This window comes from Jaculus jaculus, chromosome 17 (genome assembly GCF_020740685.1).
Source record: "Jaculus jaculus isolate mJacJac1 chromosome 17, mJacJac1.mat.Y.cur, whole genome shotgun sequence".
NCBI classification, from domain to species: Eukaryota; Metazoa; Chordata; class Mammalia; order Rodentia; family Dipodidae; genus Jaculus; species Jaculus jaculus.
The window spans coordinates 19,447,329-19,461,341 of NC_059118.1; the positions used below are offsets into that span (position 1 = coordinate 19,447,329).

At 38.9% G+C, this 14,013-nt stretch overlaps 1 protein-coding gene across 6 annotated transcripts in view; it reads left to right on the top strand.

The window, feature by feature from the left end:
• Positions 1–14,013, top strand: part of Dock3 (dedicator of cytokinesis 3) — a 455,655-nt gene that overhangs the window by 247,739 nt on the left and 193,903 nt on the right. The window lies entirely within an intron of this gene.

The window sequence follows — 14,013 nt, forward strand, 5'->3', positions numbered from 1 at the left end:
CCCCGGAGCCCCCACCGCTGCTGAAGCTGCCGTTGCCGTGTCCCCGAAGCCGCTGCTGCGGGATATGTCACCGCTGCCGCTCCTGGGTCCGCTGCTGCTGGGGCCACTGGTACCGGTGCTGGAGCCGCTGAAGTTGCTGCCAAATTCTGCTCCTGCTTGGGTCCCGCCGTCAGCCCAAGTTGGCGTGGCCGGGTCCCGGGCCGCTGCTGTGTTAGCTGGAGCTGGGTTCAGGCGGCAGGGGAGGGGAGGGAGCCGCGCTGTTCTGGTTGTATCGTTTCTCCACGTGTGCTTTTACTTCGCGGTCTGCTCCTCCCTCCGTTGCTCGCTGCCGCTCTCCCCTCACGTTTCCCGAGTTGCGGAGAGCGCGGTGTGAGGGGAAAATCCCGCACCTGGCTTGTCCTGCGGCTCGAGCCGAGAGACCGGCGGTTTTTCTGCCGCTCCGCGGTTGCGGCGGGTAGCCGAGTGGCCCGGAGCCGCTGTTCCCGCCTGTGCAGGCTCTGGATGCTCTGGAACTCTTCTACTTCTCCGCTGCCGCCTCAACTTCCTATACACCTCACTTTTTAGTAAAAGTGTGTATTTTGCTGAGTTTTTTTTGGTCTTCCCCCCCCCAGGCTGTTTTGGCGTGGCACCTACGCCGCCATCTTAACCGGAAGTCTTCTAGAATCCTTTTTTTTCAAACTAAATTTTATGAGAAAATCTGGTATATGAGATAGATAAAGTAAAGCTATTCTATTTTTGAAGGAAAGGGGAATGATAACAGGAATTTTATAATGCCTATGTCCTCATGGGGAACTATTGAAAGTGCATGGCTTGCAGTTTGAAAGTTGGAACATACTGTTCTGGCATCCTTGAGCAAAGGACTCTCTTCTCTCTTCATGCTCTCAAGCCCCTGCCTCTGTTGGCTAGCATATGCTTTATCAAGTTTTCTGAACAGAAAATATCCAGGTCTAGCTGTCACCCCACTTTTCTGGCTTATCTGTGTGAAGTCATCAATGCATTAGTTCTTCTTTTTAAATTTTTTGTGTTTTTTAGATTTATTTATTTGAGAGTGACAAAGAGAGAAAGAGGCAGATAGAGAGAGAGAAGGGGCACACCAGGGCCTCAAGCCACTGCATATGAACTCTAGACATGTGCACCCCCTTGTGCATCTGGCTAACGTGGGTCCTGGGGAATGGAGCCTTGGACAGGGGTCCTTAGACTTCATAAGCAAGCGCTTAATCGTTAAGCCATCTCTCCAGCCCAGTGCATTAGTTCTTCTATCTTTGAATTTAGTACTTATAAATTAGCCCCCAGAAACTATAAAACATTTTAAAAGAAAAAAGAAAAAGTAGAGCTGAGGAATATGGCTCATTGGTAGAGCACTTTCTTAAAGCATGCATGAGACCCTTGGTTGAGGGCTGAAGAGATGGCTCAGAGGTTAAAGAGCTTGCCTGCAAAACCAAAGGACCCAGGATTGATTCTCCAGTGCCCACATAAAGTCAGATACACAAGGTGGTGCATGTGTCTAAAGTTTTTTTTGCAGTGGCTAGAGGTCCTAGAGCACTCATCTTTCCCCCACCCCATCTCTGGCTCTTTCTCTGAAAGAAAGAAGAAAAGAAAAGAAAGAGAAAAGATTGATAAAGACCCTAAGTTCAATTCCCAACACCTCAAAAAATATATATACTGTTACAGGAAATGTTGAAGGTAATTAAAAATAATTCCTAGCTACTGAAAAGAACTATGCCATCTTTCCATTCAAGTAAGAAAACTATAAGGTCCGTAGTTGATTATATAATTTACTTTCTTTAGTTTTCTTAAACTTTTAGTTTTATGACTGAACTAACTAGAGAATTTTATATTTAGATCTGAAATCAGTAAAAGTCTGTTTTCTTTCTATTAACATTTCTGTAATTGTATAAACCTTCAAAAATTTTAGGCCACCGAACTAATAGTTTTAAAGAATTTGCTTTCTTTGCAGTTATATTATTAAATTGGACATATATACTTCCTTAAATTAGTTTAGCAGAAATCACTAAAGATGTGTAATCCGGGGGCTGAAGAGATGGCTTAGCAGTTAAGCACTTGCCTGTGAAGCCTAAGGACCCCGGTTCGAGGCTCGATTCCCCAGGTCCCACGTTAGCCAAATGCACAAGGGGGCGCACGCGTCTGGAGTTCGTTTGCAGTGGCTGGAAGCCCTGGTGCACCCATTCCCCTCTGTATTTGTCTCTTTCTCTCCCTCTCTCTCTCTGTCACTCTCAAATAAAGAAATAAAAATGAACAAAAATTATTTTTTAAAAAAGATGTATAATCCCACACTTGAAAGGTGGAGGCAGGAGAATCAGAAATGCAAGGTCACCCTCTGCTACGGTGTGAGTTAGAGGCCAACTTGGGGTACGTGAGACTCTGTCTCAAAAAAAAATCACTAACATTAAAGGCAAGGGTGAAAAAGGCTTAGGAATGTATTATATCATATGTGAAGAAAATTCACACAGAGTGTTTAATGTCTGTTTTCATCAAGAAAACTTCTTGCCGGATGTGGTGACGCACACCTTTAATCCCAGTACTCAGGAGACAGAGGTAGGAGGATCGCTATGAATTCGAGGACACCCTGAGAATACAGAGTGAATTCCAGCTCAGCCTGGGCTAGAGTGAGACCCTACTTCAGAAAAACAAACAAACAAACAAACAAACAAACAACCTTCTAGTCTTGGATTAACTGGTGCTAGTCTACTTTTAATTGTTGTCTTGATTCTCTCATTTCTGTCCCAAAGAGTACATCCAGCCAGGAAGATCAGATTAAAGAGAGTTATCAGGACTGCAGAGATGGCTCTGTGGGCAAAAGTCCTGAGAGTCTGATTTGTCCTGAGTTTGATTTCCCCAGCAACCACATAAACAGCTAAGAGTACCCCCACATGTCTATAACCCCCATCCTGTGGGGAGCAGAAACTGAAGAATATTTGGAGTTTGCTGGTCAGTCAGTCAGACTGAAAATAGCAGCTGTGGGCTGTAAGAGACTCTGTCCCAAGGAAGCCCATGAACGAGTGTTATCTGAGTATACCCAATGCTTCCTCTGTTCTCCACATGCATGCACACAGGGCATGTGCATCTGTACACTCAGTTACATACACACCACAACACACATATTACACATACATACACATGCAAAAGGAAATAAAGAGGGCTGGAGAGATGGCTTAGTGGCTAAGTGCTTGCCTGTGAAGCCTAAGGACCCCAGTTCAAGGCTTGATTCCCCAGGACCCACGTCAGCCAGATGCAGAAAGGGGTGCATGCATCTGGAGTTAACTTGTAGTGGCTGGATGCCCTGGCACGCCCATTCTCTCTCCCTCTCTAACTGCCTCTTTCCCCACCCCCCCTCTCTCTCTCTCAAATAAATAAATAAAAATTTTTAAAAAATTAAAAATGGTGGTGCACACCTTTAATCCCAGTACTTGGGAGGCAGAGGTAGGAAGATTGCTGTAAATTTGAGGCCATCCTGAGACTACATAGTGAATTCCAGGTCAGCCTGAGCTAGAATGAGATCCTACCTCGAAAAACAAAACAAAATAAAACAAAAAAAGAAAGAAAGAGAGAGAAAAATGCAGTTAGGCTTCCACTTTGTCTTACTGCTGATTCCACAAGCAAGCCTGGCAGAGTTAAGATAAGTGACATATTGCAAACCCAAATAGCATACCCTAGTATATGTTTGCTGCTAAGTATTACACATTCTATAGGAAAGAGTTAGCTGCAGCTAACAGGATCTTGGTGTCTGTAACTTTTTAAAAATATTTTATCATTCTGAACAGATTATAAATATTTAACCATAAAATCTAAATCTCTACCTGAGACTTCTCCCTTCAGCTTCAGGCCCTTTTTTCCTTCCAGATGATTGCCTAGATGTCCCTCAGACATTGCTTCCTCAGCATATCTAAGCTGAATCTAAACTTTCCTTGCTTCACACATGTACTACCTAGCTTCCTTAAAATAGGTGAGAGACATTGTCAGTGACTCAAAGAACTATAATATAAACCTTGAAGATACCTTATTCTTCCCTTTATCTCCTTCCTGTCTCCATTAGTCACTATATTCTATAAATTTTTACCTCCTAAACATTAGCTAAATCACTACTCCCTCTTCATCCCTCTTGTTATCCCAGAGTCTTAACAGTTCTCCCTAAATAAAGATTCTCTGAATCTTCTGTCTTCCCACGTTGAGATATTTTTCACAATACTTCTCTTACAAATGCAAAATCTTAAAAATAATACAAAATCTTGGGTTGGAGAGATGGTATAGTGGTGAAGGCACTTGCTTGTAAAGCTTAAGGACTCCCATTTGTCTCTAGATCCCATGTAACTCAGATGCACAGGTGATACAAGTGTGCAAGGTTGCACATGTATATAAGATGGTACATGCATCTGGAGTTCAGTTGCAGTGGCTGGAAACCCTGGCATGCCAATTCTTTCTTTCTCATAAAAACATAACAAAAATGCAAAATCTTTCTACTTGCTTCCACTTATCCTAACATGGTATTTAACATGGCATAAAAAGTCCAGTCTTGCCAACATCTCCAACCTTGTTTCAACTATCCTATTTCACCCCGATGATCTACTTGGCTTACCTTAAACATTCCCTGAACATCTATGTGTCCCTATCCTTTTTGACTTGATACATGTGTGAATTATTATAAAATATGCATGAGCATAAAATTTCTTACCATTGTGTGAAATTTCCTGAGGAGAGATATACAAATGTTTATTTATCCCAGGAAGGGCTTTAAACTCACCATTATGAAATCTTACCCAAAGTTTATGTATAGAATTAATCATGAGAATTCACTGAAGAACTCCTATGTTGTTTTTTATAATAACTGTATTACTTTATATTCTACCAAAAGTTCACAAGTGCTTTAATTTCTTTACATACCTGCTATTACTTGATGTCTTCTGGGTTTTGATTGTGTGGCCACTTAATAAGAGCCACATGGCCCAATTTAAAAATAGGCAATGAGGGGGCTAGAAGATGGCTCAGCAGTTAAAGGTGCTTGTCTAAATATGGACAAAGAATCCAAATAGGCATTTTTCTAAAGAAAATATTCAAATGCCCAATAAGTACGTGAAATGATGCTCAATGCTCAACCTATTAGGGAAATTAAAATCAAAACCATCTTATGTTTCTACAAAAAAAGGTTGAAAATACAAGTACCATGTGATACAGCCATTCCACTTGCAGGAACATACATCCAAATAACTGAAACTGTGGCCTTAAAGAGATATGTTTATATCTATGCTCATAACCAAAGTGTGAAAGCAATCCAAGGGTCCATCAGTGGATAAGGGGATAAAAATTAGAATTATATATACACACAACACAGTATTTATGTCTTAGTAAAGGAAGGAAATTCTGACACATGCTAAACATGGATGAAACATGAGGGCATGAATGAAATAAGGTGGTCACAAAAAATACAAATAGTATGTGATTTTTTTTTGTAGAGATATACTTGGCATCATCAGATCCATAGACACAGAAAATAGTAGTTTCCAGGGCCTATGTGAAGAGGAGAATGAAACATTACTATTTAATGGATAAAGAGTTTCATTTCTCTAATATGAATGAAAAAAGTTCTGGAGATTATATATATAATAGTGAATGTACTTGACACTGATGAATCATATACTTTAAATATTTCTTTTTATTTATTTGAGAGGGGGGGAAAGAGAGAGAATAGGTATACCAGAGCCTCCAGCCACTGCAAACGAACTCCCATACATATGTGCCACCTATGCATCTGGCTTATGTGGTCCTGGGGAATCAAACCTGGGTCGTTTGGCTTTGCAGGCAAGCACCTTAACCATTAAGTCATCTTTGCAGCCTGAATCATATACTTTAAAATGAGCCAGATGTAATGGTACACACCTTAATATCAGCACTCAGAAAGTAGAAATAGGAAGATCAGGAGTTCAGAGTAAGCCTGTCCTACATAGCAAGCCCAAAGCCAATCTGGTCTATATAAGACTGCTTCAAACCAAAGACAGACAGACAGACAGGCAGGCAGGCAGGCAGGCAGGCAGGCAGACAGAGATAGATAGATAGATAGATAGATAGATAGATAGATAGATAGATAGATAGATACATAGATAGATACATAGATAGATACATAGATACATAGATAATATTCATTCATATATATGCATACATATATACATATATATACATACATATATATATATATATATGTACACATACACACACACTCACAGAGCTCTTGTGAAACTCTGTCTTCTAGGCATGACATGGCCATTCTATATTGAAAGCAGAGCAACTTTGATTATTTCCACAAGACTATTATAAAATTGAGCCCACTAATATTCCTTTGTGGAAGGGGATGGTACTCACAAGGGAGTGCACAAGACTGCTCTGGAGGTGCTTCATTAGATAGTACATAGGCCCGACCAATAAATGAGACATGTGGCCAATTAACAACTGTGGTGGAAAAAGGAAGGGCCAGGACTCTTTCCAAGGTGGTATAGCTGCCTATAGATTGCCCAGGCTCCAGTAAGTAACCCTAGTTAAAGTCATTAGTTCACCAAGCTACACTTGTATGGAATCATTTCTCTGCTCCACCATTAGTGATCTTTCTGGGATAAATAAACATCTGTTTGTATCTCCTTAGGAAGTGTTAAACAATGGTGAGAAATTTTATGCTCATGTATATTTTATAATAATTTTTAAAAGTTGGGGACTACCTACCTACTTGGGATCCCCTGTCAGCTTGGCAGCTTTTCTAAAATAAATTTTTCTTAGCTTAAAAAAAGTGGGGCGGCTGGATGTGTGTGCATGCCTTTAATCCCAGCACTTGGGAGGCAGAGATAGTAAGATTGGCATGAGTTCAAGGCCACCCTGAGACTACATAGTGAATTCCAGGTCAGCCTGGGCTAGAGTGAAACTGCACCTCAAAAAAAAAAAAAAAAAAAAAAAAAAAAAAGTAGTGCTAGGAAAGGGTAACAAGAAAGGGCAGAAACTATGATCAAAGGACATTATATACATGTTTGAAAATGTCATAATGATACCTATTAGTTTGCACAATTTATATACACTAAGAAAATATAAAAACTTTCTCAGACTGAGAACATTGAAGCCAGAAGACCTCCCTTTTAAGAAATAATAGAAGATATAAAATCAGATATTAAATGTAATTCACATCCTTGAAGAATAGGATATCATGCAATGGACCACTTGGAGAATAGCAAGATGCTCTTAGAAATAAGAGCATATGATAGTTGAAATGAAAATTTCAGCAGAAAGTCCAATATACAAAATTAAGTAAGTACATCAGATAATAAAACAAAAACAATAAGTAGAAGAAAATAGGTAATTAGAGAAACAGCCATAGAAATACAGCCCTGTGTTTTTGTTTTGTTTTGTTTTGGTTTGGTTTGGTGTTTTGCGAGGCAGGCTTTCACTCTAGCCCAGACTGACCTAGAATTAATTATGTAGTCTCAGGCTGGCCTCTTAACTCACAGCTATCCTCCTACCTCTAGCTTTGGAGTGCTGGGACTAAAAGGGCATGCCACCACACCCAGCCAACTTTTTTTTTAATAGAAGTACACTTGCTGTAATAGAAGTACAGCACCAGAAAACAAACAAACAAATAAATAAAACCATCACTGAAGTAATTTGGGAGACTTTTCTCAGATATTTAAGACACGGAATTCTAATTCAGAGGACTGATATGTTATGTAGACACTGGATAATAATACATCAATATTTACAGCATGCAATTTCAAATCACTATAGCAAATACTCCAAAGGCTTCAAAATAAAACAAATAAAAACACGTTCTTATGTAGGATTAAAAATCAAAAGATTATAAAATATATCTAGAGTAACAAGAAGTAACATATCAGTCCTCTGAATTAGAATTCCATGTCTTAAATATCTGAGAAAAGTCTCCCAAATTAAGCTTCAGGGTGCCAGTATTTTATCTCGTCATTCACCTGACACTTTATGTCAGGCTTTTCAAGCCCTTGAAAGTACAAAGTTGCCTCAAAAGCTTAATCATGAAAACACAGGCTAGCCACTTTTATATAGATGCTGTGCAAAGCAAGCTACAAAGCCTACTTCTTATCCTTCTCGAGTTTATTCAGCATTCAAAATACTCTTGTGCAGAATGAACTTGTTTCTTAAAAACAACCTTCTTCTATAATTGAGGTAGAAGACTTTGCCTGAGAGTTAAGCATTCTATCTAAATGAGATAATTTAACTCTGAAGAGCTCAGGAGCCCCTAGAGAGAAATTTTCATTTACAATGATGGGGGAGAACTCTGCTTATTGAAAGTTAACAGGTTTGTTTCTCTTTGAAAACATGGTCATGTCTTATACTACAACTCTGGCTTATCTACAGGAGCTTGGGAAGACAATTATAGACCTTCAGTTAAGTCTTGGTATACTATAGCTAGTCTTAATTGATCTGCAACATCAACTCTAACACATTACTCGACATCTCCACAAAGATTTACTTTTAGTCCCAGAAGGAATAAGAGCGATACTAATACCCTGTCCCTGGTGGCTGTCAGCATTGCTTTCTTTTTCTATTCTGCTCTCTAGTATGTTATTATCAGCATGTGTACCATCCCTGAAAGTAGAAAAATTAAAAATCTATATTCTCCTAGACACACACACACACATACACACCCATGTACATGTATACAGAGGTAGGGATCTCTGTCATGTTTTTTATAAAATTGTTAATAATCTCATTGCCTTTATTTTCCCATCAATATATTTCTCATATAATCCAAAATATAAAATTTAGGGAGGATGAATGCAAATATATTTTAAAACTCAATATCTTTCATGTCTATTACAAGACTATCCTGACATGCTTCTTCATGTGTCAGTGTATCAGACTTAACTCAGAAGCCTTGAAGTCCAAGTTTTCTGAGAAAGAGACATAGTGAAACTTTGATTTTAGATATGCACCTTAGCCTGTGGCTAATTTTTTCCCTGGTTATATGAGAATAAGACCATCTTTTCATGTCTTGAGTCTCTCAGGATAGAGAAGAAAATTTAATATACAATCTTTATAAGAAATTTGGCTTCTGTGCACAGAACATAATACACAGTATAAGCAAAATCAGTGATACTTCTGACATGTTCAAAAAGCTCTCTGCAAGGAGAGTGATATTAATAATTTAGGTGATAAGGCTAGAGAGATAGCTCAGTGGTTAAAGGTGCTTGCTTGCAAAGCTTGTTTGCCCAGATTCAGTTCCTCAGTACCCATGTAAAGTCAGATGCACACAGTGATTCATGTATGTATAATTCATTTGTAGTGGCAGTAGTTGCTGTCATGCCCATATTCTCATCTCTCTCTTCTCTCTCTCTCTCTCTCTCTCTCTATCTCTCTCTCTCTCAAATAAATTAATAAGGGTGAACAGAGGTAATTATACTAACAGGTATAGTCATTTACTTATTAATAAACACTTATTTTTACACTTATTCTGTGCTTTTACCATTGCAGGCTCTCATGATATGTCAGGGTAAAATAAAACAGAGAAGCTCCTGCACTCATGAATGCTAGCCAGCAAAGATAGTAAATAAGTATCTTAAAGAAGCTAATTGTTTTAATATATTTGAAAGGTTAAGTGTTTTGGAATAAAATATAAGGGCATTTTTTCAAATAGACTAGTCAGGTAGTTCTTACTTAGTAGATGGCCTGGTGCCAAGGAAGGAAATTCTTTCTCCTAACTTCTCACCCACTGATCTCAAGATTACTTCTAAATTAATCAGATGGAGCCAAGAAAGGAAATTGCAGTCACTTTTGTCATTCTTGGTCACTCAAGGATGAGTAAGGAAGCCAGGTAGAAGTACTTTGAGGTCATCCAGATAAGAGAGGATGGTGTTTTGGATTCTAGCTGTATTTTAAAAATGGAGTAATGCTGCTTTCATTTTGAGTATGGATGGTATAAGCTCCTTACAAACTAACTCTCCCACATTTAACTGTAGACATAAGGGGGGGTGGGTTAAACTAAATAAAAAGCTACTTAAAGGTTCTACAAAATGAAAAAAGCAGGCTGAATGAAAGGAGAGTAAAACGTGGGCAAAAGAGATCAACGGTGAAATTCCCATTCGGGGTGGGAGTGATCTGAAAGTAGACCACAGTCACAGCATACCATAGAGTAAATAGCTAATAATCCAATAAAAAGCTATCCATAATAGCATGAGGAACCTTGCATAAGCATGGCTGTAAGTGGTGATCCTGGAGAGGACATAGCAGGAAATAAGGATCTCAAATTTCATGTGTGAACTCTGCCCGTGTTACTAACTGACCTCTGAAGCATATATATCTAACTGCCTTAAAGCAGCAACAACTAAGGCCTTAAAGAAATCTGTAATATCCAAGTAACTTCTTGCTAATAATACTGACTTTATTCAGAATATAACAAGATGGAGAATCTTTACAATATAGTTATAGTTCCAGAGTACTAGCAAAAGTTGTGATGCTTTCACTAAAACACATTACCTTAATAAATCAGTGACTAAATTTAATTGTCTTCTTAGGGTTAAAAATTGCTAGGCAGTAGATCATTAAGAGACTAAAGAAGAAGAAAACACTTGCAGTGGCATGGAATCCTTTATGAGTAAGGTACTGATAAACTTTTGGACACACATTCAATGTAAACTTAAAACTGGAAATTTTCTATAATATACACACAGTGCATTAGTCAGCTTCGTATCACTAGAACCTGACATAGTCAAGAGCAGGTCGTTCTGTCTTATGTTTCTGCAGATTCAAGTCCAAGATCAGGTGACCCTGTTGGTGTAGGCCTTTAGTAGGGTGGCACATTATAACAAGCTGATATTACAGGGTTCACATCTTAGCCAGGATTCATATTGACTGGGATCCCACATCCCCTCTGAAGACACATTCTCCTCAAAGACCTAAGGTTCCTACCTTTTAAAGGTCCAGGAACAAGCATTTATTACATGGGCTTCAGGATGACATTCAACATCTAAACTATAGCTACAAACTAATTCTATCCTCAGGTTTTCTTCCTTAGGATACTATTTATGCAAGCAAATATGAATTTTCAATTAGGTGGTGACAAATATATGAACAAACTTGTTAAAAACCCATAAGATAGACTCATCATGAAGTCTATATTTGAAAAAAATGATACTATAGACTCTTTTGGGGGTCACGTTTCGAGGTAGGGTCTTGCTGTAGCCCAGGCTGACCTGGAATTCACTATGGAGTCTCAGGGTGGCCACAAACTCACGGTGATCCTCCTACCTCTGCCTCCCGAGTTCTGGAATTAAAGGCATGCACCACCATGCCTGGCCTGATACTGTAGGCTTTTATTGAATTCATATTAAATGATTCTATTCTTTTCCTCATTTTAACTCTTGCCTCAAGACTGGACTTATATGCAGAGTGATTCAAGTGGGAAGTTGCATCCACACATGATCCCATGGCCCACTTGACAAAGTAATAGGTTTGCAAAAGACAACTAAAACTATTCCAGAATAGTAAATGAAGAAAAATACAAAGAGTTCAAAGAAAATTCAGAATTAGAGTTTTTAACTTGGAAAGAGTTAAACTAATTTTGTTTCTCAGGAGACCTAGTACTTGGAGAAACAACTTAGATTGTAAGGCCTTATTCTAGTGCTGTTGGAATCATAATGCTTGAAGGTCTCTGATGCTGGATTTCCTGAGATAAAACATTCTTGTGATTTGAGGTAGTTCTTTTAAAGGCAGAAACATCTCTTTTACAAGCTAGAGATGATTTTTCTCTTCCCTCACATAGTAGCCATTCAGTCTGGTAGCTCTGTTGATATAAATTGTGAAAAATGCAGGCAAATGCAAGGAGACTAATTGGGAAACTAATATAATCAACTGGAGATAATGGGTTTGGACCAGTGGTAGCAATGAAATGCCTTTGCAAAATGTTAACAGTTATCACAAGTATCTCTAAGTGGTAATTATAGACATTTAGTGGAATTATAGAACATTTTAATTTATCACTATTTAATTTTCAATATTTCCCCAAATTTCCTTTCACAATCAGAGGGAAAATGTTTAAACAGCAATGAAAAAAAGGCTCAGAATGTTGTCGGACCACATCAGATAATTGCCCATTTCTTCCTAAGGGTTAGGAAAGATTTTCTGAAAGATATGATGCTAAAGAGTGAGTAGGAGTAACATGGACGTAACAGACAAAATTTATTCCAAGCAAATGAGATATTGTGAGTAGAGTCTTGGGAAATAAACAGTGTTGGCAGGCACCATGAGCATTTAATAGTGCTATAGAAGGAGAAACAAGACCAAAGGTGAGGGACAAGAAACTTCTGTGCCACCTAAGGGTTTTGGAGTTATATATATATATATATATAAAAGATGATAGCAAACATCATTGTGTTCTAAGAAAGGGCCTGGCACAGCCATCCTTATATATGGATTCCTCCACTGCTGTGGATTAGAAGAAAACACAGACAAATATGCAGAGTCTAAAGTTGGGCCAGTTTTTAATAAAGTTAAACATGCCTATCCAATGGCCCAAGGAAATGTGTCTTCTAAGTACCCAAAGAAAAAAAGCATATATTTATAAACATACATGAAAAAAAAGGTTTGTTGAAACTTCATAATAGCCCAAAACTACAGACAACTCATACATCCACTAACAGGAGAATGGCTAAATAATCAAAGCATATTTATGTGATACAATATTCCTCAATAATAAGAGAATTGAATACTGATATCTATAACAAGTATGAATTTTAAAGCCACAAGTAACTCGTACTAAATGAGTTAATTTTTATAAAGGTTAAGTAAGAATAGGTTAGCATAAAGCATGGGAATGGTTAGGGGCTGGGGAGATGGCTAAGTGGTCAGAGACACTTGGATTCAAAGCCTACCAAGGGCTGGAGAGATGGCTTAGCCATTAAGCGCTTGCCTATGAAGCCTAAGGACCCCGGTTTGAGGCTTGATTCACCAGGACCCACGTTAGCCAGATGCACAAGGGGGTGCGCACATCTGGAGTTCATTTGCAGTGGCTGGAGGCCCTGGCGTGCCCATTCTCTCTATTTGCCTCTTCCTCTCTCTGTCTGTCGCTCTCAAATAAATAAATAATACATTTAAAAATTAAAAAAAAAAAGCCTGCCAAATTCCCAATACCCACAAAAAAAGCTGGATACACAAGCATGTTTCTGGAGTTTGCAGTGGTAAAAGGCCCTAGTGTATCTGTGTTCATTCCTTCATATTCTCTCCCCCTCTCTCTCTCCTTCCTATCTTCCTCCCCTCCCTCTCAAATAACTTTAAAGAATATTTTTAATTAATTTATTTTTTTTATTAACAACTTCCATGATTGTAAACAATATCCCATGGTAATGCCCTCCCTCCCATCCCCCACTTTCCCCTTTGAAACTCCATTCTCCATCATATCCCCTCCCACTCTCAATTAGTCTCTTATTTTGATGGCGTGATCTTTTCCTCTTATTATGATGGTCTTTTGTAGGTAGTGTCAGACACTGTGAGGTCATGGATATCCAGGCCATTTTCTGTCTGGAGGAGCACTGTAAGGAGTCCTACCCTTCCTTTGGCTCTTACATTCTTTCCACCACCTCTTCCATAATGGACCCTGAGCCTTGGAAGGTGTGATAGAGATATTGTAGTGCTGAGCACTCCCCTGTCACTTCTGCCCAGCACCATGATGCCTTCTGAGTCATCCCAAGGTCACTGTCATCTGAAAAGAGAAGGTTCTCTAACCAAAAGTGAGAGTAGCATTAATATATGGGTATGAATATTAAGAGACGTGCTTATTGGGGAGTTTGATGAACATAGTAAATACATTTAGCCAGAGAGCAGCAGATGTTATACCCCTAAGGCTCATGACTACCCCTGTTTTAGTTTTTCAGTATCAGGGATGTATTCTGTCCCATGGAGCAGACCTCCAGTTCAATTAGAGGGCAGTTGGTTTCCACCATGACAGACATGCCACTATTGAACCCGGTGGCTCATTTGTCCTGGCTGGCAAAATAT